Source organism: Oryctolagus cuniculus, chromosome 18 (genome assembly GCF_051225735.1).
Source record: "Oryctolagus cuniculus isolate XC-2025 breed Fujian yellow rabbit chromosome 18, ASM5122573v1, whole genome shotgun sequence".
Lineage (NCBI taxonomy): Eukaryota > Metazoa > Chordata > Mammalia > Lagomorpha > Leporidae > Oryctolagus > Oryctolagus cuniculus.
In genome coordinates, this window is record NC_142884.1 from 14,243,523 (window position 1) to 14,268,344 (window position 24,822).

At 50.6% G+C, this 24,822-nt stretch overlaps 2 long non-coding RNA genes across 2 annotated transcripts in view; both read left to right on the top strand.

Annotated features, from left to right (window-relative positions):
* Positions 1 to 24,822, top strand: part of LOC149120786 (uncharacterized) — a 124,461-nt gene that overhangs the window by 45,631 nt on the left and 54,008 nt on the right. The gene's annotated exons all lie outside the window — the stretch shown is intronic.
* Positions 15,172 to 24,822, top strand: part of LOC138846443 (uncharacterized) — a 44,940-nt gene continuing 35,289 nt past the window's right edge. The window contains exon 1 of the long non-coding RNA XR_011383927.2: positions 15,172 to 15,408. This is a non-coding gene — a long non-coding RNA (uncharacterized LOC138846443). The remainder of the gene's footprint in view (positions 15,409 to 24,822) is intronic.

Here is a 24,822-nt window from a genome sequence, read left to right on the forward strand (position 1 = left end):
GGGCATCCTGGCTGGCATCTTAACCATGAGGCCAAATGCCTGTCCCGGGACAGAGATCTTAGGGGACAGGGGCTTACTGTTTATTTTTGTATTCTCTGGACACATGTTGGGCCTGGTATTTTGAGAGTACTCTATAAATGTTTGTTAAATAGTTTTTTTAAATAAAGATATATTTATTTGAAGGGCAGAGGGAAAGACACACACACACACACACACACACACATCCAGATCTTCCATCTGCTGGTTTACTTTTCAAATGGTCCCTAACAGCCTGGTCTGGGCCGGGCCAAAGCCAGGAGCCAGGAGCTTCATCCAGGTCTCCCACGTTGATGGTAAGAACCTAAGCTATTGGGACATCATCCACTGCTTTCCTAAACACATTAGCAGGGAGGGAGCTGGTTTGGAAGTGGAGCAGCCAAGACTTGAACTGGTGTCCATATGAGATGCTGGCATTGAAGGTGGTGACTTATCCTGCTATGCCCCAACATAGGCACATAATTGAATAATTTTATAACCCCTTAATGACTTGATAACATTAGAAAGTGTGTAGAGGCTGGTGCTGTGGCACACTAGGTTAATCTTCCGCCTGTGGTGCTGGCATCCAATATGGGCTCCGGTTCAAGTCCTGACTGCTCCACTTCTGATCCAGCTCTCTGCTATGGCCTGAGAAAGCAGTAGAAGATGGCCCAAGTGCTTGGGCCCCTGCACCCACATGGGAGATCTGGAAGAAGTTCCTGGGTCCTGGCTTCAGATTGGCCCAGCTCCAGCTGTTGCGGCCATTTGGGGAGTGAACCAATGGGTGGAAGACCTTTTTCTCTGTCTTTCCCTCTCACTGTCTGTAACTCTACATCTCAAATAAATAAAATCTTTTACAAAAAGGAAAGTATGTAATGGGAACAGGCATTTAGGCTGGTGGTTAAGATGTGTACATCCCGCATCAGAGTACCTGGGTTTGAATCCTAGCTTTAACTCCTGACATCAACTTCCTGCTAATGCACCTGGGAAGGCAGTGGATGGTGGACCAAGTACTTGGGTCCCTGCCACCCATGTAGGAAACCGGGATGGAGTTCCACGCTCCTGGTGCTACAGACCCCCTCCCGCTTGCCATCAAAGGGCCAGCTAGGTCTTGACAGGCTGTTGCTGATTGCAGAAATCCTTTTCGCCTGCCACATGTAAGATAAGACAGTGTGTGCCTTCTAAAGTTACCTTGAAGTTGTGATTTACTGGTTCCTGTAAACTGTCTTACCCTACAGGTGTGACTTGTTAGTTCCTGAGTACCTACGATAACAGTGCTCCCCCTTCTGAAACTGCCTTGCTAATTTAGGATATAAAAGTAGAGAAAGACGAAGTCCTCATGGGCAAATAAACTGTGCACCTTTCCTCCCAAGAGTCTCGAGTGCCACTTAGTTCCTTCCGTCTGCTGTCCAGAACACTGGCTTCAGCCTGACCTAGACCTGACTGCTGAGGCCACTTGGGACGTGAACCAGTGATGGAAGATTGCTCTCTCCCCACCCGCATCAGTCTGCCTTTGAATAAATAAAGCTTAAAAGTGGAAAGAAAGAAGGGAGGGGAGGGGAGGGGAGGGGGACAGGGGAGGGGAGGAGAAGGGAGGGGAGAGGAGGGGAGGAGAGGGGAGGGGAGGGAAGGGAAGGGAAGGGAAGGAGAGGGGAGAGGAGGGGAGGTGAGGAGAAGAGAGGGGAGGAGAGGAGAGGGGAGGGAAGGAGAGGGGAGGGGAGGGGAAGGGAGGAGGGGAGGGGGAGAGGAGAAGAGGGAAGGGAAGGAGAGGGGAGGGGAGGAGAGGGGAGGGAAGGGGAGGGGAGGAGAGGAGGGGGAGGGGAGGGGAGGGAAGGAGAGAGGAGGGGAGGAGAGGGGAGGGGAAGGAAGGGAAGGGGAGGGGAGGGAAGGGAAGGAGAGGGGAGAGGAGGGGAGGGGAGGAAAGGAGAGGAGAGGGGAGGGGAGGGGAAGGGAGGAGGGGAGGGGAGGGGGGAGAGGAGGGGAGGGAAGGGAAGGAGAGGGGAGGGGAGGAGAGGGGAGGAAAGGCGAGGGGAGGGGAAGGGAGGAGGGGAGGGGAGGGGGGAGAGGAGGGGAGGGAAGGGAAGGAGAGGGGAGGGGAGGAGAGGGGAGGAAAGGCGAGGGGAGGGGAAGGGAGGAGGGGAGGGGAGGAGGGGGAGAGGAGGGAAGGGAAGGAGAGGGGAGGGAAGGAGAGGGGAGGGGAGGAGAGGGGAGGAGAGGGGAGGGGAGGAGAGGGGAGGAAAGGCAAGAGGAGGGGAAGGGAGGAGGGGAGGGGAGGGGAGGAGGGGGGAGAGGAGGGGAGGAAGGGAATGAGAGGGGAGGGGAGGAGAGGGGAGGGGAGGGAAGGGGAGGAGAGGAGAGGAGAGGAGGGGGAGGGGAGTGGAGGGGAGGGAAGGTAAGAAGAGGGGAGAGGAGGGGAGGGAAGGAGAGAGGAGAGTAAGGGAGGGACGGAGAGGGGAGAGGAGGGGAGAGAAGGGGAGGAGAGAGGAGGGGAGGGGAGGGGATGGGAGAGGAGGGGAGGGAAGAGAAGGAGAGGGGAGGGGAGGGGAGGGAAGGGAAGAAGAGGGGAGAGGAGGGAAGGGAAGGAGGGGGAGAGGAGGGGAGGGGAGGGAAGGGAAGTGAGGGGAGAGGAGGGGAGAGAAGGGGAGGAGGGGGGGAGGGAAGAGAAGGAGAGGGGAGGGGAGGGAAGGGAAGAAGAGGGGAGAGGAGGGAAGGGAAGGAGGGGGAGAGGAGAGGAGGGGGAGGGGAGGGAAGGAAAGGGGTGGGGAGGGGAGAGGAGGGAAGGAGAGGGGAGGAAAGGGAGGGGAGGGGAAGGGAGAGGAGGGGAGGGGAGGAGAGGAGAGAGGAGGGGAGGGGAGGGGATGGGAGAGGAGGGGAGGGAAGAGAAGGAGAGGGGAGGGGAGGGGAGGGAAGGGAAGAAGAGGGGAGAGGAGGGAAGGGAAGGAGGGGGAGAGGAGGGGAGGGGAGGAGGGGGAGGGGAGGGGAAGGGAGGAGGGAAGGGGGAGAAGAGAAGAGGGAAGGGAAGGGGAGGGGAGGAGAGGGGAGGGAAGGGGAGGGGAAGAGAGGAGGGGGAGGGGAGGGGAGGGAAGGAGAGAGGAGGGGAGGAGAGGGGAGGAAAGGGGAGGGGAGGGAAGGAGGGGGATGGGAGGGAAGGAGGGGGAGAGGAGGGGAGGGGAGGGAAATGATGGGAGAGGAGGGGAGGGGAAGAGAGGGGAGGGAAGGGAAGGGGAGGGGAGGGAAGGGGAGGGGAGGGAAGTGTTACTCAGAATGATCACATGGAGCCCGGTGGGCACACTTCGCTTTTCTGGTCCCGTTGTCTCAGTCCATGCTGAGGCCACCTCGGATTCAGGGAGCTCCTCTCCAGAGCGTCCTCCAGGCCCCCTCAATCTATTCACCCCTGTGTTCCCTCAGTTCTTGACTCCTTGTCAGTTCGGTCTATCTGGTTTTCCCCTTCGCGGATGTGGGGCGGGGGTCAGGTCCAGTGTATCCCAGGAGGGGGTTTTGGCTCCTTCAAGTCCATTGCCATAAAAATCCTCAAGAGAAATAACATTTCCTCTTGTTAATATTGACAACTGGTGATAACCATCTTAAGAGCACTGTTTGTAGCTAAAGAGTCTGTGGCTTAGGAAACCTCCTCACCCCAGGAAGGAGGTGGGGGGGGGGAACACCGCTATGCCTGATTATGTAGTTTCCCCGTTCCATAATAAAATATCATTTATTGATTGGGTCCATGATTCAGCCTGCTCCAATAGAACTCATATGGTCATGCATAAGTTCAGTGAGCGTTTGAGTGTCTAACGTGTGACTGGTACTTGCTAGATAGTGGACTCTGAGGATAAGACACGGGGGTGTCTCAGAGGTGCTCCGACTATGCACAGACCCGTGGAGATCTGATCCACGTGTCCCGTTTTACTGACATGGGAATTCACACGCAGGCAAGTTCCGTGGTTAATTAACATCATACAGCCAGTTAGCCTCGAAGCCACAGGAGTAAAACACACTTCCTGGCTGGCTGGATTTCCTGTTAGCTAGCTGGCTGGTGCACTTGCAGTTTTGATGGGCTGTTGTAGGATGAAGTGGGGGCCGTAAGCAGCCTGGACCAGCGAGAAGAACATGCCCGTTACAACTGTGACTGAAGAGGACTGGCTGGCACATTTTCTCTCTCTGTTTTTCACCTTGAGGTTGAAATGAGGAAAACTGGGCCCAGAAAACCAAAAGTAGAAGATTCTTCCCAGGGGATTGATGAGATTTTAAAAAATTGTGTTTACACGTATCATCATGCTTCTCACTAACTGTAATGGTTTGACTTTAATTGGGTTTTCCCATAACCTGGGCTGTTGTGGAGAGGGGGACCAGGTCTGATTCAGCCTGGTCTCTCGTGCTCAGTGCACAGCAGGCTCTGTTAAATATTTCTCAAAAAAGGAAACTAAGGGGCAGGCGTTGTGCTGCAGTAGGCTAAGCTGCCTTTGGGGATGCCCACATTCCGTGTCAGAGTGCCTGGGTGTTGATCCTGGCTCTGCTTTGAATCCAGCTTCCTGCTAAGGCACACACTGGGCAGCAGCAGGTGATGGTTCAAGTGGTTAGATCCCTGCCACCTGGGTGCCACCTAAGAGTTCTGAGCTCTTGGCCCAGTTCCAGCTGTTGCAGGCATTCCGGAGAATTGATTTCTCTCTCTCTCTCTCTCCTGTTGCTCTGCCCTTCTGGGGAAAAAAAAAAAAAAAAAAAAAAACCCTGAGAAAAGTATGTACTCCCCCCACAGGCATGGGAAGACTAAGCAGCATCGGAGTAGGAAAATAGCGCTGTCCCCAGATGAGCTGATGAGAGATTTGATTTTCTTTTCTCTCTCTCTCTCCCTCTCCCTCTCTCTCCCTTCCCCCCTCCCCCCCCCTTCCTTCCTTCCTTCCTTCCTTCCTTCCTTTAAGAGTTTAGCTATTTATTGGGGATGGCACTGTGGCTTAGCAGGTTAAGCCTCTGCCTGCACTGCCAGCATCCCATATGGGCGCTGGTTTGAGTCCTGATTGCTCCACTTCCAATCCAGCTCCCTGCTAATGTGCCTGGGAAAGCAACAGAAGATGGCCCAAGTACTTGTGTCCCAGCACCCACATGGGAGATCCAAATGAAACTCCTGGCTCCTGGCTTCGGCCCAGTCTAGCCCCAGTAGTTGCAGCCATTTGGGGAGTGAACCAGCAGATGGAAAATCACTCTCCCTCTCTCTGTGTATTTCTGCCTTTCAGATAAATAAATCAATCTTTAAAAAAAAATAGAGAGGCAGAGTTACAGACCGAGTAAGGGAGAGACAGAGGGAGAGTTCTTCCATCCTCTGGTTCACTCCCCAAATGGCCACAACAGCTGGAGCTGGGCTGATCCAGAGCCAGGTGATTCTTCCGGGTCTCCCACATTGGTGCAGGGGCTCGAGTACTTGGACCGTCTTCTACTGCTTTCCCAGGTCATCAGCAGGGAGCTGGATTGAAAGTGGAATGGCTGAGACTCAAACCCATCCCATCCCATATGAACCCATATGGGATGCCAGCGCCACAGGTGGAGGCTTAACCCACTAAGCCATAGCGCTGGCCCAGGTATGCGATTTTCTAAACAGGGGGTGCAATAGTGCCTGGTGGGGGAACGGCTCTGCAGCTCTGCTTCTCTGGTCAGAGCGCTGCTGGGGTTTGGACTTTCCTCTGTGGTCGCCCCACTTCACTCGCCCTGGGAAAGTGACAGGAGAGCGGAGGGGCTTCAGACTGTCATCTGGGGAACTGCATGGGGTGGGGGGCGGTGCATGGTTACTGCTTACAATACTTGAAGGTCTATTGTAAAGGTATTAGATTTATTTTGGGGCCTCCAAAGGGGAGGATTGGTGAGTGTGTATCTGACATCTTTCAGCCGAGGATGAAAAAGTAAATTTCCCTGGAGAATTACAAGTTTACTGGCAAAGTTCAGGCAGGCTCTGGATGTCTGAGAATACCCGTTCCAATGATTTCTAAGGTTATAGAGGCAGAACTTGGCTTGGAAGCCGACTTTTCTGCTAATGCCACCTTATTAGATGGTATTAAAACCTGCTCTTTGAAATGTGACTGCTCCGTGATGCAGGCTGAGCTCCATGTGGCAGTTCCTTCTGGACATTGGGGGCAGTTGGGATTCTGTCACCTGCTCTGTGACTTGGACTTCTATGCCCACCCCCAGCCCCCACAGTCCTCTCCTTCACTAATAGAACTGAATTGACTGCATTTCCTAACTGTGGCACAAGGTGGCAGCAAAGCCCCATTGGTGTTTGCTAAGAACTCCAGCGGGATGTAGGCAAGGGAAAGTGGGCGTCAGGATTAGGAAAAGGGCTCAAATGAGAACAAGGAAACTTTTAATTTTATTTATTTTTTCTCCCTTAATGTGAAGTGACAGAGTTCATTTTAGAATTGGCGGACACGGGCGCCGCGGCTCAATAGGCTAATCCTCCGCCTGCGGCGCCAGCACACCGGGTTCTAGTCCCGGTCGGGGCGCCGGATTCTGTCCCAGTTGCCCCTCTTCCAGGCCAGCTCTCTGCTGTGGCCCGGGAGTGCAGTGGAGGATGGCCCAAGTGCTTGGGCCCTGCACCCCATGGGAGACCAGGGTAAGTACCTGGCTCCTGGCTTCGGATCAGCACGGTGCGCCGGCCGCAGCGGCCATTGGAGGGTGAACCAACGGCAAAGGAAGACCTTTCTCTCTCTGTCTCTCTCTCTCACTGTCCACTCTGCCTGTCAAAAAAACAAACAAAAACTGGCAGACACTTCAGTGCTTCTCAAGCTTTGATATGCTTTTGGATCCCCCGAGGGTCTTGTATAAACAGATTCTGGTCTGTTTGGAGGGACCTGGGATTCTGCATTTCTAGAAAACTTTTGGACGATGCCATTGTTGCTAGTTGGTGGACTACCCTTGGAGAAGCAAGGCTGTCGGGTTCATTTGGAGATTAATTCTCAGTGCATCTGCTTGATGGATGAAGAGTTACGGAAGTACAGAGAGAAAACGTAACTTGCCTAACACAGCCGTGATTTTAGTGCCCAGGGCTTCCGACTTCCAGTCCAGTTCTCATTATCCGCGGTACGTCTTTAGCCTAGGAACTCAGGACTACCAACGTTCACTGTCCTGTCTGGTCTTTGCTCGAGGCATCACTTTGGTCTCCCACTTACTCACAACCTCCAGTGGCCCTTCTGTAACGACAGGTTCAGGTTCAAGTGTCGCTTTAGTTTTCATGGCCGTATAACGTGTGGTCCCACCTGAGCAAGCTCCCCTAACGTCCCTGTCTCTTCATCGGCTCTCCCTGCTGCCCCGTCCTTGCTGCCTCCTATTCCCTAAACATTCTGCGCTGGGTCCTCTCGCAGTGGTGATGGCGTGTGCTCCGGAGTTAGACATACCTGGTTTCTAAACACAGGGCCACCACCAAGGACGGCAAGCCACTCTACCTTCCTGAGATCAGCATCCTTCTCTGAAGTAAACCCAGATGGGGACTGAGAGGAGGAAATTAAAGAACACTTGCTGTCCCACTCTCATTCCCTTCAAAATGAGCACCTGTGATGGTGGTGCCAACGCCTGGTTCCCTTTACTATGTTTCTCTCTAATGCTTAACCATGCAAAGGCGTCACCTGAGTCCTTTTAAAAAAAAAGATTTATTTGTTTGAAGGGCAGAGTTAGAGAACGAGAGAGATCTCCCATCTGCTGGTTCACTCCCCACATGGCCGCAATGGCTGGAGCTGGGCCAGTCCAAAGCCAGGAGGCAGGAGCTTCTTCCAGGTCTCCCACGTGGGTGCAGCCCTCCACTGCTTTCCCAGGCGCATTAGCAGGGATCTGGGTGGGAAGTGGAGCAGTCAGGACTTGAACTGGTGCCTGTGTGGGATGCTGGTGCCACAGACCGGGACTTAACCCACTACGCGACAGCACCGGCCCCTGAATCCTGCTTTTTGGTGGAGCCTTTCCCAGCCATTCCTGATCCAGCTAATCCCACTCTCTGTAAATTCTTTCACCCATGTGTTAGCATTTAATTAGGTGCTAGTGCCCCTGGAAGAGGTCTGAAGGACATTGGCAGTGGGCTGAGAGACAGCTGAGTTAATGCTTTCGTCCTCCCTCAGTGTAATGTCAGCGCCTTCCCCTTCTCAGAGGTTCCTGAGCAGCTGCGCCAGAACCCGGTAGCCACCGGGCTGCCTGGGGTTTCTCTCCTCAGGGTCCTTCCTGACTCTGGGCTGTGTTCAGATTGGTGTTGGACGGCCCCTCCAAAGGAGGGATTGATGAGACCTCTTTACGGAAACCCCAAGGTAATATTGTAAGGAAGTTGAGCGTAGTATCTTCTTGCTTCAACAGTCTGGTGACCCAAGAGATGTGTCAACTTTCTGATTTCACGAAATTACTCTCTCACTTCAGAAGAGATAAAGGACAAAAGGCCGAGCGGGAAGGGGTTGGTGAAGGGAGGTTCATGTACCTTTGATTTTTGACCTGAATTCTGTGGTTCAGTGTTCAGTACTCCCCAGAAGTGTGTGTCTTTGTGTGTGTAGTTCACTGTGTCACGTGGTTTCTAATTTCCTCCCTGTCAGTGGCAATCAGGTGCTCATGTCAGGCTTATGGCAGTGAAATTATATAGTGTGTACTTTCACGGATGCAGAGGTTTCTCTGGGGTTTGTAGGAAGGCTGGACACTTTGCTTAGGGGTCCTGTTTTCACTTTCTGATGGACAGTGGTCTACTCACCCATCACTTTCCCAATCAGGAGGTTTTTTTTTTTTTTTTAAAGATTTTCTTTATTTAAGAGGCAGAGTTACAAATAGAGAAATGGACAGACAGAAAGAGAGGTCTTCCATCCACTGGTTCACTCTCTAAATGGCCACAAGGATTGAAGCTGGGCCGATCTGAAGCCAGGAGCCAGGGGCTTCTTCCAGGTCTCCCACATGGGTACAAGGACTAAGCACTTGGACCATCCTCCACTGCTTTCCCAGGCCACAGCAGAGCACTGGATCAGAACAGGAGTAGCTGGGATACAAACTGGGGACCATATAGGATGCTGGTGCTGCAGGCGGAGGATTAACCTACTATGCCACAGCATGGGCCCCAATTGAGATGTTTGACCTTCCCATTCTCCTCTCATGGGTTCATGCCAAGGCCTGAATATATTTATCTGTGCCTGGAATTGAGTGTTCTTTTAAAAAGAGAAGGCCAAGGAAGGCTGATTTCCAGGATTCTTACCTTCACTGTCTGAAGATAAGAACCAACCCTCAATACTGGTTAGAATTCCTGTAGAGCATTTGACACAAACGCCTATGCCTTACCACCAGAGAGTCTGATTTGATTGGTTTATGGGGTGGTCCAAGCATTGGTGATTTAAGAAGGCTTCCATGCCCCTCTTCCAGGCCAGCTCTCTGCTGTGGCCAGGGAGTGCAGTGGAGGATGGCCCAAGTGCTTGGGCCCTGCACCCCATGGGAGACCAGGATAAATACCTGGCTCCTGCCATCGGATCAGCGCGGTGCGCCGGCCGTAGCGCGCTGGCCGCGGCGGCCATTGGAGGGTGAACCAACGGCAAAAGGAAGACCTTTCTCTCTCTCTCTCTCTCTCTCACTGTCCACTCTGCCTGTCAAAAAAAAAAAAAAAAGAAGAAGAAGAAGAAGAAGAAGAAGAAAAAAAGGAAGGCTTCCAAGTAAAATATTTGTTGTTTGGCAGAGGAACTTTAGCCGAGTGCGCTTAGCTAACATTACCAAGTATGAGAGCTGCGGACATCTCGGTCTCTCTGTTTGGTAGACTGAGAAGGCACAGCACTGCCTCTGTGGTGTTTTTGCCAAAAGTGTGTATGGTGTTTCCTCCTGAGGAAATGTTAGATAAGCCCAAACTGAGGGTCATTCTACCAGATAACTTGCCAATACTCTTCAAAAATGTTAAAGTTATGAAGAAATTCCAAGGAACTGTCCCAGACTAAAGAAGACTAAGGAGATAAGGCAACTAACTACAGTTCGTGGTCCTACATTGGATCTGGTACAAAAAAAGACATCAGTGGAAAGATTGACAGAATGTGGGTAAGGTCTGTAGATAGTTCATTGTATGATATCAAGGACAATTGACAGATTTTGATGATTATACGGTATGTTTCTGAAGAAATATTAATAGCTGGAGATGTTGAATGAAAGGTATATGGGGGCTCTGATGATTTTGGGGGACATCCTTGAGATCTGAAATTATTTCAAAATGAAAAGCTTTAAAAAGGAAAAGAGTGAGTTGCCAAAGTTAAGAACCACTTCCCTAGGTTTCTTGCCAAATATTGTTAGAGTGATCATCCTGAAAGTGCTGTTTTGTTGTTTCTGACCTCCTGAGGGCTTTCCGATTAGTCTTACCACCTAAAGGATGAAGTTGAAATTCCTTAGGTTGTCATTCAAAGCCCCTGCAGCTTGGTCTCACTCTGTTCCTTGATTGCATAGTAGGACTTGACTCATTTTATTTTTTCATGTCTGAACTTACTCTGATTCCTTCTTTTCTCTTTTTTTAAAAAAAGATTTATTTTATTTATGTGAAAGACAGAGTTACAGAGAGAGGTAGAGACAGAGAGAGAGAGAGGTCTTCCATCCACTGGTTCACTCCCCAGATGGCTGCAATGGCCGGAACTGTGCTGATCCCGAAGCCAGGAGCCAGTAGCTTCCTCCAGGTCTCCCACGTGGGTGCAGAGGCCCAAGGACTTGGGCCATCTTCCACTGCTATCCCATGCCATAGCAGAGAGCTGGATTGGAAGAGGAGCAGCTGGGACTAGAACTGGCACCCATATGAGATGCCAGTGCTTCAGGCCAGGGCTTTAACCTACTGCACCACAGTGTTGGCCCCCTGATTCCTTCTTCCTGTATTATCCTTGCCTTCATGTCCAGCCCCCTGCTGAATTATTCCTCATCCTAAGACCCATTTCAGGGGTTGGTGTTGTGGTGTAGCAGGATGCCTGTGATGCCGGCATCCCATACGGGTGCCAGTTTGAGACCCTGCTGCTCCACTTCCAATCCAACTCCCTGATCATGTGCTTGGGAAAGCAGCAGCAGAGGATAGCTCAAATGCCTGGGCTCCTACACCCACGTGGGAGACCCAGATGAAGCTCCTGGATCCTGGCTTCGACCTGGCCCAGCCCCAGCCATTGCAGCCATTTGGCAAGTGAACCAGCAGATGAAAGGTCTCCCTGTCTCTTTCTTTCCCTCTGTAGTTCTGCTTTCCAGATCAATAAAAATAATTTTTTAAAAAGACCAATTTCAGGACCTGTCTCTTTATTGAAGCATTTATATTTCTGTTAGAAGCAGCCATGCCTCCTTTCTTTTTCTTAAAATATTTATTTATTTGAAAGGCATCGTTATGGAGAGGCAGGGGTAGAGGTAGAGAGAGAGAGAGAGAGAGAGAGAGAGAGAGAGAGAAGTCTTCCATCTACTGATTCACTCCCCAGATGGCCACAACAGTCAAAGCTGTGCTGATCCAAAGCCAGGAGCCAAAAGCCTCCTCTGGGTCTTCCACATGGGTTCAGGGGCCCAAGCACCCAGGCCATCTTCCTCTGCCTTCCTAGGCCACAGCAGAAAACTGGATCGGAAGTGGAGCAGCTGGGACTTGATCCAGCGCCCATGTGGGATGCTAGCACTGCAAGCGGCGGACTTATCCACTATGCCACAGTGCTGGCCCCAACCCTCCTTTCTTTTAATTCTGGTTGTTAATAGTGTGGAGTGAAAATACAAGTTTTAGATGCTGAATAATGTGAATTGAATCCTGGCTCCATTTTTACCAGTTCTGAGCTAAAAGATAAGTTAACTGACTTCATGGAAACTAGGGATAATAGTATCTACTTCAAAGGGTCATTGGGAGCTTTGGATGAGGTACAAACATTAAGGTCCCCAGCACATAGTAGGCTTCTTCCTATTAGTCTTGTAGCTCAGTGATCCCCAAAGGCTATTACCAAAATTTCCTGCAGAGGGGATGGCGTTTGGCACAGTGATTGGGATACCACATGGAACTCCTGCATTTGGAGTGTCTGGGTTTGAGTTATCTGTTCCATCTCCCAATTCCAGCTTTCTGAAAATGTGTATCCTGGGAGACAGCAGGTGATGGATCCAGTGCATGGGTCCCTGCCACCCGCACGGGCGACCTGGATTGAATCTGGACTCCTGGCTTCAGGGTGCCCCAGCCCTGGCTGTTGTGGGTGTTTGGGGAGTGAATCAGCAGATTTAGAATCTTGGTCTCTCTCTCTCTCTCTCTCTCTCTCTCTCTCTCTCTCTCTCTCTCAAAGAAATAAATAAATAGATCCTGGAGCCAGTTTGTGGCATGGTGGGTTAAGCCACTGCTTGTGACTTTGGCATCCCACATTGGAATGGTAGTCAAGTCATGGCTGCTGTTTCTGATCCAGCTTCCTGCTAATGCACTCTGGGAGGCAGAAATGCATGGTTCAAGTACCCACATGGAAGACCTGGATGAAATTCCTGGTCCCCAGCTTGGGCCTGGCCCAGACTTGGCTATGGAGGTCATTTGAAGAGTGAACCAGTGGATGAAAGATCTCTCTCTATCTTTATTTCTGCCTTTCGAATAAACAAACAAATCTTTCCTAAATATTTTTAAAGATTTATTTCTGTGAGAGGCAGAGTTATGAACAGAGAGAGGGAGAGACAGAGAGTCAGGTCTTTGATCACTGGTTCACTCCCTAGATGGCTGCAACAGCTGGAGCTGGGCCCATCTGAAGCCAGAACCCAAGAGCTTCTTCCAGGTCTCCCACATGGGTGCAGGGGCCCAAGCACTCGAGCCACCTTCCACTGCTTTTTCAGACCATCAGCAGAGATCTGGATCAGAAGAGGAGCATCTGGGATATGAACAGGTGCCCATATGGGATGCTGGCACTGCAGGCAGAGGCTTAATCTACTACACCATAGTGCTGGCCCTCTTTTCTAAATATTTTAAAGGCTGGCACTGCGGCTCACTAGGCTAATCCTCTGCCTGCGGTGCTGGAACTCCGGGTTCTAGTCCCAGTTGGGGCGCTGGTTCTGTCCCAGTTGTTCCTCTTCCAGTCCAGCTCTCTGCTGTGGCCAGGGAGTGCAGTGGAGGATGGCCCAAGTGCTTGGGCCCTGCACCCCATGGGAGACCAGGAGGAAGCACCTGGCTCCTGGCTTCGGATTGGTGCAGCTCTGGCCATTGTGGCCATTTGGGGGGTGAACCATCGGAAAGAAGACCTTTCTCTCTCTCTCTCTCTCTCTCTCACTGTCTAACTCTACCTGTCAAAAAAAATTTTTTTAAATAGATAAATTCTACAAAATCTAAACATATGCATGCCTGGCAGTCACTGAGATGACAGACACTCTTGAAATGAATTGAATGCTTGGCTCTTTAAGAAAGCTGAGATTAAAAAAAAATAAGTGACCTACAGACAGAGGAATATAACCCAACAGATGGAGAAGTGAGGAGCAGTGGGTTTCTAAGAGGGAGAAACTATGATGCCTTCTCACCCCTTTGCTCTCGGACAGCATCAAGGAAGTACAACTCCTTAGCACAACTCCTTCAACCACAGTCTTGCATGGCAGCCGTTTGTTAACCCAGTCCCTGCCCAGATGATGTGTACATAGGTGAGTCAGTTCCCTTGTGAGTCAAACACTCTTCTCCCTCTTCTGCTTCCTCTGCTCTGGCAATTCTGTGCTCATGCTCTGGTCTGTTCCCAGTCTCTAGTCCTCTACCTTTAGTCCAAGAAAGCAAGGTCAGGAGGGGCAGCAGAGAAGGAAGCTAGATGCCAGCAGGAATGGAAACACAGGTGGGGCTGCCATTGTTTGCAGGCCACAAACTTTGGGTGTGTTTTATGACTGTTTCTGGATTTGGGATCTCCTCCCTTCTGTGACCATGCTGGGACTCTCCCTCTTCCTGCTTCCTTCTGATTACACTTTCTGTCCCCGATGCATCCCTTTTATGGCTAGAGAATGGCTGTGCAAACAGTGACAATTCAGTGAAAAGGACTATTTTTATGAGAACTGGGAACCTGGCCCTGCCTCTTCTCAAAAGAGGTTGAGGTTCATAAAAGCAAGGTTTTATGAAGGGCTGTGTCATTGTGAGGGTGGTGTTAAGGAACAGGTGTGTGAGTGAAGGTGAGACGGAAAACAAAGTGCAACTTGTTTATCAAACCCTGAGAGCAGGGGCTGGTGCTGTGTGTCACAGCAGGTTAAGCTGCTGCCTGTGATAGCCGCCATCCCATATGGGCACCAGTTCGAATCCCGGCTGCCCCCAGCTTCCTGCTAATGTTCCTGGGAAGACAGTGGAAGATGGTTAAATGCTTGGCCCCCTGCCACCCATGTAGGAGACCTGGACAGGTTCCTGGCTTCAGTCTGGCCCAGTAGATGAAAGATCCCTCTCTTCGTAACTCTGCCTTTTAGATAAATTAATAATAATAATAATAATAATAAAAACACCTGACACGAGAGAAAGCAAAAATTCTTCTAGAAGGCAGATTTCATTCAGCAGACGCCAGAAGTCTCAGGGCATCCTCTGTCCAGATTGGGTGTGGGATGAAGACAAATCACTGTGTGGTGTTTGCATTGCTTAGCCTGTCTGCCTTCGCTCTTCTAGTGGGTACGGATAGGGGTGATAACCCTCGCTGGACATTCTTGTGAGGACTGTAGCTACACGTGAGGCCCTAGGATATGCCTGGTACATAGTGAGTGCTGAGACAGTGTGAGCTGTTATTCTTGTGGGACCGGGCAGAAGGGCGCCCTGCTCTTCTAGGGTGGGGAGGTATTTTCCAGCCAACATCCTGGCATGCCAGCTGGAGATGGAAATGAAAGAGGAGGCTTAGCTTCCAGGAGTAGGAGCATTAGGGGGCAATAACTCACGCATAGCATTCTGTGAAAAAACCTTTACCCAACCACAGGAATGCCCAGAGTGGTGTGGCTTCTGTCATGGTTATGGTCTCCTGGGCCTAGAGACCCATCCTAGAATCAAATGGCTTTGCTGAAAGACAAGCCCAGAAAGAGACTTCAGGGAGTGTTTGTGAGTAGATTTCGTCTTGCTCAAGGAATTCCCTACCGTGCCCCAGTCATTACTTTTGCCGAGCCATTTGCATAGCCATTCTCTAACCATACTTTTGCTGTGCTGTCCTTGTCCGCAACATGTGATGAGAGGGACTGAGGGAGGGTGAAATGCGGAAATAAATGAACAGAACAGGGCAGAATTGGGACTGGGATGGATAAGTTAAGAGGAAGCATGTGTAAATTTTATATGAACATAAAAAAACTTGTTATTTTCAAACAAGCCTCTCCGTATAAACACAGTGGGCTGCCTTGAGCAGATAGCGAACTCCGTCATGAGAACGTTCTAGCAGTCACGAGAGCCTGGGTGGTGTCAGCCTTCTTTGCTGAATGGTGGATTAGACGAAGTCGCTGAAGAGCAGGAGACAAGGCAGACGACAGGCACGGGTGAGAGAACACGGGGTGACAAGGGGAAAGGATTGAAAGGGTGCGTTCTCATACCTTCATCTACTCTTTTGCTGTCATTTTCAGATGAGTAAGACTTATCATAAGCCGGCGCCGCGGCTCACTAGGCTAATCCTCCGCCTAACGGCGCCGGCACACCGGGTTCTAGTCCCGGTCGGGGCGCCGGATTCTGTCCCGGTTGCCCCTCTTCCAGGCCAGCTCTCTGCTGTGGCCAGGGAGTGCAGTGGAGGATGGCCCAAGTGCTTGGGCCCTGCACCCCATGGGAGACCAGGAGGAAGCACCTGGCTCCTGGCTTCAGATTGGAACAGTTCCGGCCATTGTGGCCATCTGGGGAATGAACCAACAAAAGGAAGACTTTTCTCTCTGTCTCTCCCTCTCACTGTCTGTAAATCTACCTCTCAAATAAATAAATAAAATCTTAAAAAAAAAAAAAGAAGGCAGAAAGAGGGGAGGTGACTGGTCTAGGCTATTCTAGTCATTAATGACAGAGCTAGTATGTCTGACTTTGAAGTTTTTTCTTTGCTTTTTTTTTTTAAGGTTTATTTATTTGTTTGAAATGCAGAGTGAGTGTGGGGGCAGGAGACACACACACACACATACACACAGATCTTCCATCTTCTGGTTCACTACCAATTGACTTCAACAACCAGAGCTGGGCCAAGGTGATAGGCAGGAGCTTGGAATTCACTCCAGGTCTCCCATATGAGTGTAGAGGGCCAAGCACTTGGGTCATCTTCCACTGCTTTCCCAGGGAGCATTGGCAGGGAGCTGGATTGGAAGCAGAGCAGCTAAGACTTGAACCTGGCACTCCTATGGGATGCCCAGATCACAAGCAGTAGCTTAACCTCCTGTGCTATAACACCCGACCCCCTGTTCTTACTTTTGTGTTAAACAGAAAAGTAAAAGATAAGGTAAAATTTATAAAGTTTATAAAAGGCATCTGTGTTAGAATGATAGCCTCCCTAGAATGTCCACATCTTAACCCCTGGAACCTGTGAATGTTATTTTATTTTTTTAAAAGATTTTATTTTATGTATTTGAAAGACAGAGTGACAGGAAGAGAGGCAGGGGAAAGAGAAATTTTTCATAGCTGGTTCACTCCCCAAATGGCCACAACAGCCAGGGCTGGACCAGGCTGGAGCCAGGAGCCTGGAATTCCATCAGGGTCCATCTTCTGTTACTTTCCCAGGTGCATTAGCAGGGAGCTGAATCAGAAGCAGAGCAGCCAAGACTCAAATTGGTGCTCCACTATGAGATGCTGGTCTTACAAGTGGTGTCTTAACCCATTGTACCACAAAACTGGTCCCAAATGTTACTTCTCTTGACAAAAAAAAAAAAAAAAAAAAAAAAAAACAAAAAACAAAAAACAAAAAACTTTGTAGATGTAGTTAGGTTAGGATCTGGGGATGGAACAATTCCTTTGGATCATCTGGGTGGGACCAATGTCATCACAAGGACCCTTAAAGTGAAAGTGGGGTGCGGGAGGGCCAGGGTCACAGCAGTGCAGTGTGAGAGAGGCCCCACTGGTGTCAGTGGCTTTGTGATGGTAGGGGCTGTGAGCTGAGCAGTGTGGGCAGACTAGCAGCTGGATCAGCAAAGAAGGGAATTCGCCCCTCAGACCTCCAGAAGGATCCCTTCCCGCTGATACCTTGATTTTAGCCCAGAGAGCCTTCTTCAGCCCATGCTGGACTTCTGACCTCTGGAACTGTAGGAATCGGGGACAAGTATGCAGTCTGCATTCCGGGATATTAAATCACCACACAGAAAAGGGAGTGGAAGAAATCTGCTGAAATATAAAACAGTGATTAAGTGTACATTGTGATTGTAAAGTGGAATGCAGATGGTGGTCATTTCCTTTTTCATACTGTATTCCTTAATTTTGAAAGATAAAAAATTAGAGATCATTACAGTGTGAGGTTATAAATAGGGGTGTGTTTAGTGTGCTTGTGGGGACCCCTTGAAGGTATCTGAGAGAACTGAAGGCTGAGTTTGGTAGGGGCTGCGGGGGACAAGGAAGGATGTAACAGGTGGAGGAGCCGTGTGTGCAAAGGCAGGGAAGGAGGCTGTTGTCCTGAGACTTGAACGTGAGACTTGGTTTTTCATTCTACATTTTTTGAGAAAGAGAAAGAGACAGCTCCCCTGTCCCCTGGTTCACTACCCAGTTGTCTGTGATGGCCAGAGCTGGTCCAGACTGAAGCCAGGAGCTGGGAATTCCAGGGTCTGCATTAGCAAGAAGCTGAAGTCAGGAGACAGAGCTCAAACCCAGGCACTCCAATATGGGATGCAGTCATCCTCTCCAGAGTCTTAGTCACTAGGCCAATTGCCCAGCCCTGTCCTTCCGTCTTAATGTTGTCCATCACTTTAATGTGTCAAATTCGGAGGAAAAAAATCTCTAGTCATCAAGGAACGTGATCGGTGTGTTTATGGGGTGAACCAAAACATTCTGGAGCTGGCGCCACGGCTCACTAGGCTAATCCTCCACCTGCGGCACCGGCACCCTGGGTTCTAGTCCCGGTCGGGGCGCCGGATTCTGTCCCGGTTGCTCCTCTTCCAGGCCAGCTCTCTGCTGTGGCCTGGGAAGGCAGTGGAGGATGGCCCAAGTGGTTGGGCCCTGCACCCGCATGGGAGACCAGGAGGAAGCACCTGGCTCCTGGCTTCGGATCAGCGCAGCGCACCGGCCTTAGCAGCCATTTGGGGGGTGAACCAATGGAAGGAAGACCTTTGTCTCTCTTTCTCTCTCTCACTGTCTAACTCTGCCTATCAAAAAAAAAAAAAAAAAAGAAAAAAAAAAAAATTCCGGCAACCTGGAACCAGTGTCAAGTAGCTTGGGCCTTGGTGGCACGGGAGGATGACCTCAGGAAATCTTTGTTGTTTAAGGCTCTGCCTTTTCCCTCTTGCCCTTTCTTTCTGAGATAGGCAGGGCTCAAGTACCCAAACCCGTGCCTTGTGTTTTGCAAGAGGGATTGTTGGCTTTGCTGAGGGGTGCTATGTAGCTCTGAGTTTGTTTTTATGGTTTGTTTTTCTCTGTCGCTAGTAATTAGAGAAACAGCAGAGTGACTCCTTTCTCTGCTAAGAGCCTCATGGTGGAGCTCTCTAAGTCTCGTCTTGCTGGAGCCACACCTTTCCCCGGCCCCCCGCTAGATCATCGGAGGACTCTGAAAGCCATGTAGTATGCCACACGAGGAAATGAACAGAACCCGGAGGCGGGGAACAACTGCTGGCATAGCCCCTATTTTCTTAAAGTATGTGTTCTTTTCTCCCTTCCCCCCTTCTCCACCCTAATACTTTAGGGCCAAGTCTTCATCTCTGGGCACAAAAAAAACTGGTTTCCTACTCCTGTTGTGGTTTGGTTCCACCCACAGAGACAATGGGTCTATTTTTTTCCATAGTCAAAGGCCCCTGTGTTTAGTTCCTGGAGTTCTACCCTGAACTGATGCCAAAACTCTCACGTCTTCCTGTTCTGTTCCTTCCAGGTCATCTCAGAATCTGCAGGCTTATGGGATGGGGTAGGGAGTCCTGAGTCATGTCCAGGGAAGGTTGTAGGAACCCTAGACAGTTGTACTTGGAAGAGTCTTTTAGACTTATTGGCAGAAGAAGCAGAATTGTGGGGCATGACCTGAGCCCTGGTGCTGGAGGCTGAACACTGACCTTAAACCAGTAGATTTGCCTCTCTAGGTCCTAACTGTTGTTTTTTGCAAAATGAGATTTGCCTACACGAACTTGAGCATGCAGCAGAATGCTCTGGCTATGCGTTTTCTTTGCTCTCCTTGTTGAAGTCTGTATCATGCCTTCTGGGCCTAAGGATCCTCCCTAAAATCAAATCAAGTTGACCAATGTCCATGTAAAGGGACACTAATTCCCCACATACCCTGTACACTTTGGAGGACCAATCTCTCAGGGCTGGCCTTTTAGGCTAGAGCGGAGTGGGTGGGTATTTTTGGCCAGGTCTTATTTCAGGGCTCTTTGGTAGCAGGAAGAGTAGGGTCTTACCAGATTTAACTACATGCTTAAGGAGTTTGGACTCTAGTGAGTTGGGAACCCCCAGAGGCTGTAGGTGGGAGGTGACCTGGTCAGGTGTGTGTTTAGGGACACACTCTCGTGGCTGGTTTGTTGGGAGCACCAAAGTTATGGAGAGTTCACATGAGAGACCCAGATCTGAACTGAGAGATGGGAGGGTGTGGAGAGCAGGGAACAGGAGAGTCATTTGAGAACTGGCAAGAGAGGAGAGGTGATAGGGAGGAGCCTGAAGGTGGCTCTGAGCTGTGTCTAGCGTGGGCTTTGAGGTAGATGAGATGCCGTTAGCCCTGAGCGAAGGATGATGAGGATTAAGTTGGTTAGGGTGGAGACACTAGACTCAGTTTTGGGTATGTTTACATACAATGCCTGTGGGCCCTACTGGTGGGACTGCTGTGTGGGCCCTGGACAGAACACAGCCCAACTTCTAGGAGGTTAGAGCTGGAGCAAGGGAGGAGTGCAGGCTGAGGAGGAAAACAGGGCGCGGACGCAGAGGGCCTCCATCCGCCTTGGGCGCCCGGCCTCCTCCATCACAAGGCACACGGCAGTGCCTGTGCTCCCTCAACGTTTTCCCTGCTGACCACAGTGATTTTTCGGGGCTCAGATCTGATAGATGTTTTTGCTTATGGGTCACATGTCAAATACCACTAAATCTTTTTGAAAACAGGGACTAGGAATCAGTTGTTGTTGGTGGTGGTGGTGGGGAGGCAGAATGGGAGAAGTGAAGAAAAGAAGGACTTTTGGAGAAAGAAAATTGGGATGAGCAGGCAGGTGAAATGCACTCTGAATCACTGTAGCGCTTGTTATAAAGCAGCACCATGCAAATATAAAGTTCCGTTGATAACACGGTATCCACGGCCAGGTGGACGAGGTAGACGAGGCATAAAAGAGAAAGCAGGAAGGGTAGAGGAGAAAGCTTGGCAGGGTGGAGCTAAGAATGTGGCTCCTGGGTCTGGAGATCTCTTTGGAAGGCTGTCCCCACAGCTTAAAAATGACGTGGCCCATTCAGTCTCCTGGGAGTAACGAGTGAGTTCCATGTGTTCGTATTGGAGTACAGAGCACTCATAGTCAGCCAATACTGTGTGCCCAGCACATCTATGCAACCAGCTATGTTCTGTGGCACAGCTAAGAGCCAACAGATGTTGTGTGCTCGGTACACGCCAGGCAGTGTGTTAAGTTTTAACTAGATTGCCTCATTCAGTCCTCACAGTGGCCTATGAGGTGGGGATAGCCCCATTTTACCAGTGAGAGAAGCGAGGTCTGGTCACTTGCCCCTGGCCTTGCAGCTCTTGCGCCGGAGCCAGAATCAGCAGTGAGGCTGCCTGGGGGGTGAGGGAGGGGGTCACAGTACGTGCTCTTGGCCACACAGCAGCTCAGTGTGGTTCCCCACACTCTGTGTTTTCTATTTAGTTTTGTTCTGTTTTAAGGTAAAGTCATTGATAAGGTGCAGCTCAGGCGAGAAAGCATTGCTGGGGGGACTGCTGGTCAACAGAAGGAAGGCTGGGGAACAGGAAAAGGTAGGACTTCTCACAGAGCGGTCTTCCCACCACGTCGGAATTATCTGGGATGTGTGTTAAATAACCGAGATTCAGGGGTACGCATCTGGCACAGCAGTCCAGACACCTGCGTTCCATATCTGGATGCCTGGGTTTGAGTCCCAGCTCTGCTTCTCATCCAGAATCCAGCTTCCTGCTAACGCATACCCAGGGAGGCGGCAAGTGCTGGCTCAAGTATTGGGCCCCTGCCACTTATGTGGGAGCCCTGAATGGAGTTCCAGGCTCCTGGTTTTGGCTTTGGCTTTGCCCAGCCCTGGCTATCGCAGACATTTGGAGGGGTGAACCAACAGATGAGAGTGTTTCTCTCTTTCTCTTAAATAAATAATAAATAAAAATTTAAACGTTAAAAACAAAAACGTGAGACCCATAGTTCTGATGCAGGGCCATCTACAAGCAGAATTTCTCAAACGCTGATGTCAGAGACTGAGTGGACTGGATGACTGGGTTCTCAGTTTCTCTGGGTCAACACAGTTCATTCCTCCGCGGAGTCAGCAACGTGGTCCATGCTGTCCTTCTTTGGGATCTTGCAGGGTGGACTGGAGAGAACAAGGGCGGATGAAACCACGCTGGCATCTAGGCTAGAGGGGGCATTCTGGGGCAATGTCTCTGATTCACGTTTCCCTTTTATGCTGCACTTGCTTCTCTCCCCTCTTACACTCTCTCCCATCCACTCTCGCTTAGGGATGGGTTTTGCTCCTTCTCCTCCTCTTCCTCTTCTTCTCCTCCTCCCCTTCCTCTTCCTCTTCCTTCTCTCCTCCTCCTCCTTCTTCTTTCTTTCTTCTTCTTCCCACCTATTTGAAAGGCAGAGTTACAGAGAGGCAGGGGCAGACAGAGAGAGAAGTCCTCCATCTACTGGTCCTCTCCCCAAATGGCTGCACTGGCTAGAGCCGGGCTGATCTGAAGCCAGGAGCCAAGAGCCTCCTCCAAGTACTTAAGACATTTTCCACCACCCCCTCCCCAGGCCACTAGCAGAGAGCAGATCAGAAGAGGAACAGCCGGGACACAAACCGGCAGAGGCCCAACCCACTGTGCCATAGCACTGGCCGTGGGGTTTCGCTTCTTTACTGGTCCCCTGGTGGAAGACAGAGTTGTCACCTGGCTGAGGACAGAGCCTAGAGGTGAGTGGACCTCTGAAGTGGTGCTCAGTGGGGGTGAGCACTGTGAGAGGTTCCTCTCTAGTCTGACAAGGGCTTTGCCCCGTGTGGAGGTGGGTGCAGCTCTGTGTGAAGTTTAGTGGGGAACAGTGGAATGGCCTGGGATGCAAAGTGGAGATCCTGTCGCCCTTGGCACACAGGACAGCAGCCTGGGTATGTCCCCTTGTGTTCTGAAATGGAGGGTTAATCTCCTGGGGGCTCAGAGCCAGGCGATACGAAGAAGCAAAAGGAGATAGGACTCTTTCTCCCTCCACCTCATCTACTAACAGTTTGGAGACCCATTCAGTTACAAGTTTTTTGTTTGATTTCTAAAAAAGACAAACAGTGGGTCTGGCACTGTGGCGTAGTGGGTAAAGCCGCTGCCTGCAGTGCTGGCATCTCAAATGGGCGGGGTTAGAGTCCTGAGTCCCAGCTGCTCCACTTCTGATCCAGCTCCCTGCTAGTGTGCCTGGGAGAGCAGTAGAAGATGGCCCAGGTGCTTGGGCCCCTGCACCCATGTGGGTGACCTGGAAGAAGCTCCTGGCTCCTACTTTGGACTGACTCAGCTCTGGCTGTTGTGGCCATTTGGGGCATGAACCAGTGGATGGAAGATCTTACTTTCTCTCTCTGTAACTCTGTTTTTCAAATAAATCTTTTTTTTTTTTTAAGAAAAATAATGTAGTCTGCATTTCATTTATTTATTTTTAAAGTTTTAATTTTATTTGAAAGGCAGAAAGACACAGAAAGAGGGAACAAAGAGATAGAGAGAGATCTTCCATCTGTTGGTTCATTCTCCAAATACTTGCAAAAGCCTGATCTGGGCCAGGCCAAAGCCAGAAGCCAGGAACTCCATCCAGGTCTCCCACGTGGGTGGCAGGGATGTAAGGACTTGAACCACCACCTGCTACCTCCCAGAATGCTTTAGTAGGAGACTGGATCTGAAGTGGAATAGCTGTTAGTCAAACCCAGGCACTCGGAGAAGGGCCAAGTGGCGACTTAAGCTCCTGCCTCAAACGCCAGCCTCATCGGAGTTTGACGCAGTTTGCTTTCAGGGCTGTTCACACACCGTGGGCTTGGGGACATCCAGGAGTGAGGAGATCTGGTTCTGCGTCAGCTGAGCTGTCGGTTTCCTTTGTTATCGTGAGAAAGCTGCTTGCACACTGGGGTACTCTTATCTGGAAATCGTTGGATTTGAGTGAGATGCTCTTTCATGTTCCTTCTTGCTCTCGAGTTCCAATTCCGTGATCAGTAGCAGGGAGGCGGAGCAGATGTAGCAGAGCCCCGAGTGCTTCTTTTCTTTGTCACATGTGCTTCCCCCCCTCCCCACCCCCGCCCCGATGAGCAGGTTGTCAGTTCTCTCGAATTTCTTTTTGATATGACAACATGACTTCTCTTCCAGTTCCCCACTTCTGCAGCCTGCTCCTGTGTACCGCATTCGGCTCAGGAGTAGTGTGACTGTTTCGACAAATTTTCTGGCTGTTTCCTGCCTGCCCTTCCCTGAAACAAATAGCATGAAATTCTTTTTACAGCCACCAGGATCTGCTTCGTGTTTTCCCTTTTGCCATAGCACCCCTCAGAACACACAGGACATGGAGAGACACACACTCACGCTCCCAAAGTTCCTGGCCTGGGGTTAGTCTCAAGGGTTGGTCAGTATTGTCTGGGGAGGTTCTCTGGCACATATGTGACTCCATGTGGCAGCCTGATGTCTGTATGTGACTGGCACGTAAGAGTTTGCGGTGGGTGCTGTGAATGCGACGCAGGTACTACGAGTGCCTAGGGGTTAGAGGGTAGGGCCGATGGCAGTTGGTACCAAGGGGAAGTGATTCCAGAGCTGAGGTTGCTCTTTTCTTTTTATTTTTTTATTTTTTGACAGGCAGAGTGGACAGTGAGAGAGAGAGACAGAGAGAAAGGTCTTCCTTTTGCCGTTGGTTCACCCTCCAATGGCCGCCGCAGCCAGCACGCTGCGGCCGGCGCACCGCGCTGATCCGAAGGCAGAAGCCAGGTGCTTTTCCTGGTCTCCCATGGGGTGCAGGGCCCAAGCACCTGGGCCATCCTCCACTGCACTCCCTGGCCACAGCAGAGAGCTGGCCTGGAAGAGGGGCAACTGGGACAGAATCCGGCGCCCCAACCGGGATTAGAACCTGGTGTGCCGGCGCCGCTAGGCGGAGGATTAGCCTAGTGAGCCGTGGCGCCGGCCTGAGGTTGCTCTTAATGTTTCTACTTTTTGCACAATGTCATGGTAACTTGTGTTGTCAGAGGCTGATAAAATGTTAGACGTTACCTTAGTCCAGCCTGAAATCCACCTTGGGTGTGTGTCCTGTGAGGACTTGGAGAGGTGAAGAATGAAATAGCCACACCTTCTTGATTGGTCTGAGCTCAGCTCTCAGGAATTAGAGACTGACTCTTCATCACCACACTTGAGTTCGTGAGTAGGACCAGAGGTTGGAGAGTTTCATGTCAGGGGTATATCCTGTTCTGGGAAGATTAGACACAGGTGGTTAAACAGGAACCTGGTGAGATTTGTGGTTCATTTCTAACTCATACTGCAGTATTCTGATCTTTAAAAACAGGTCAGTTTTACTAATATTTGTCACATACCAACAAAAGACCAGATGCTAAATTTTCAAAGACAAATGAAATATGATCCCTGGGGCCGGCGCCGTGGCTCACTTGGTTAATCCTCTGCCTGT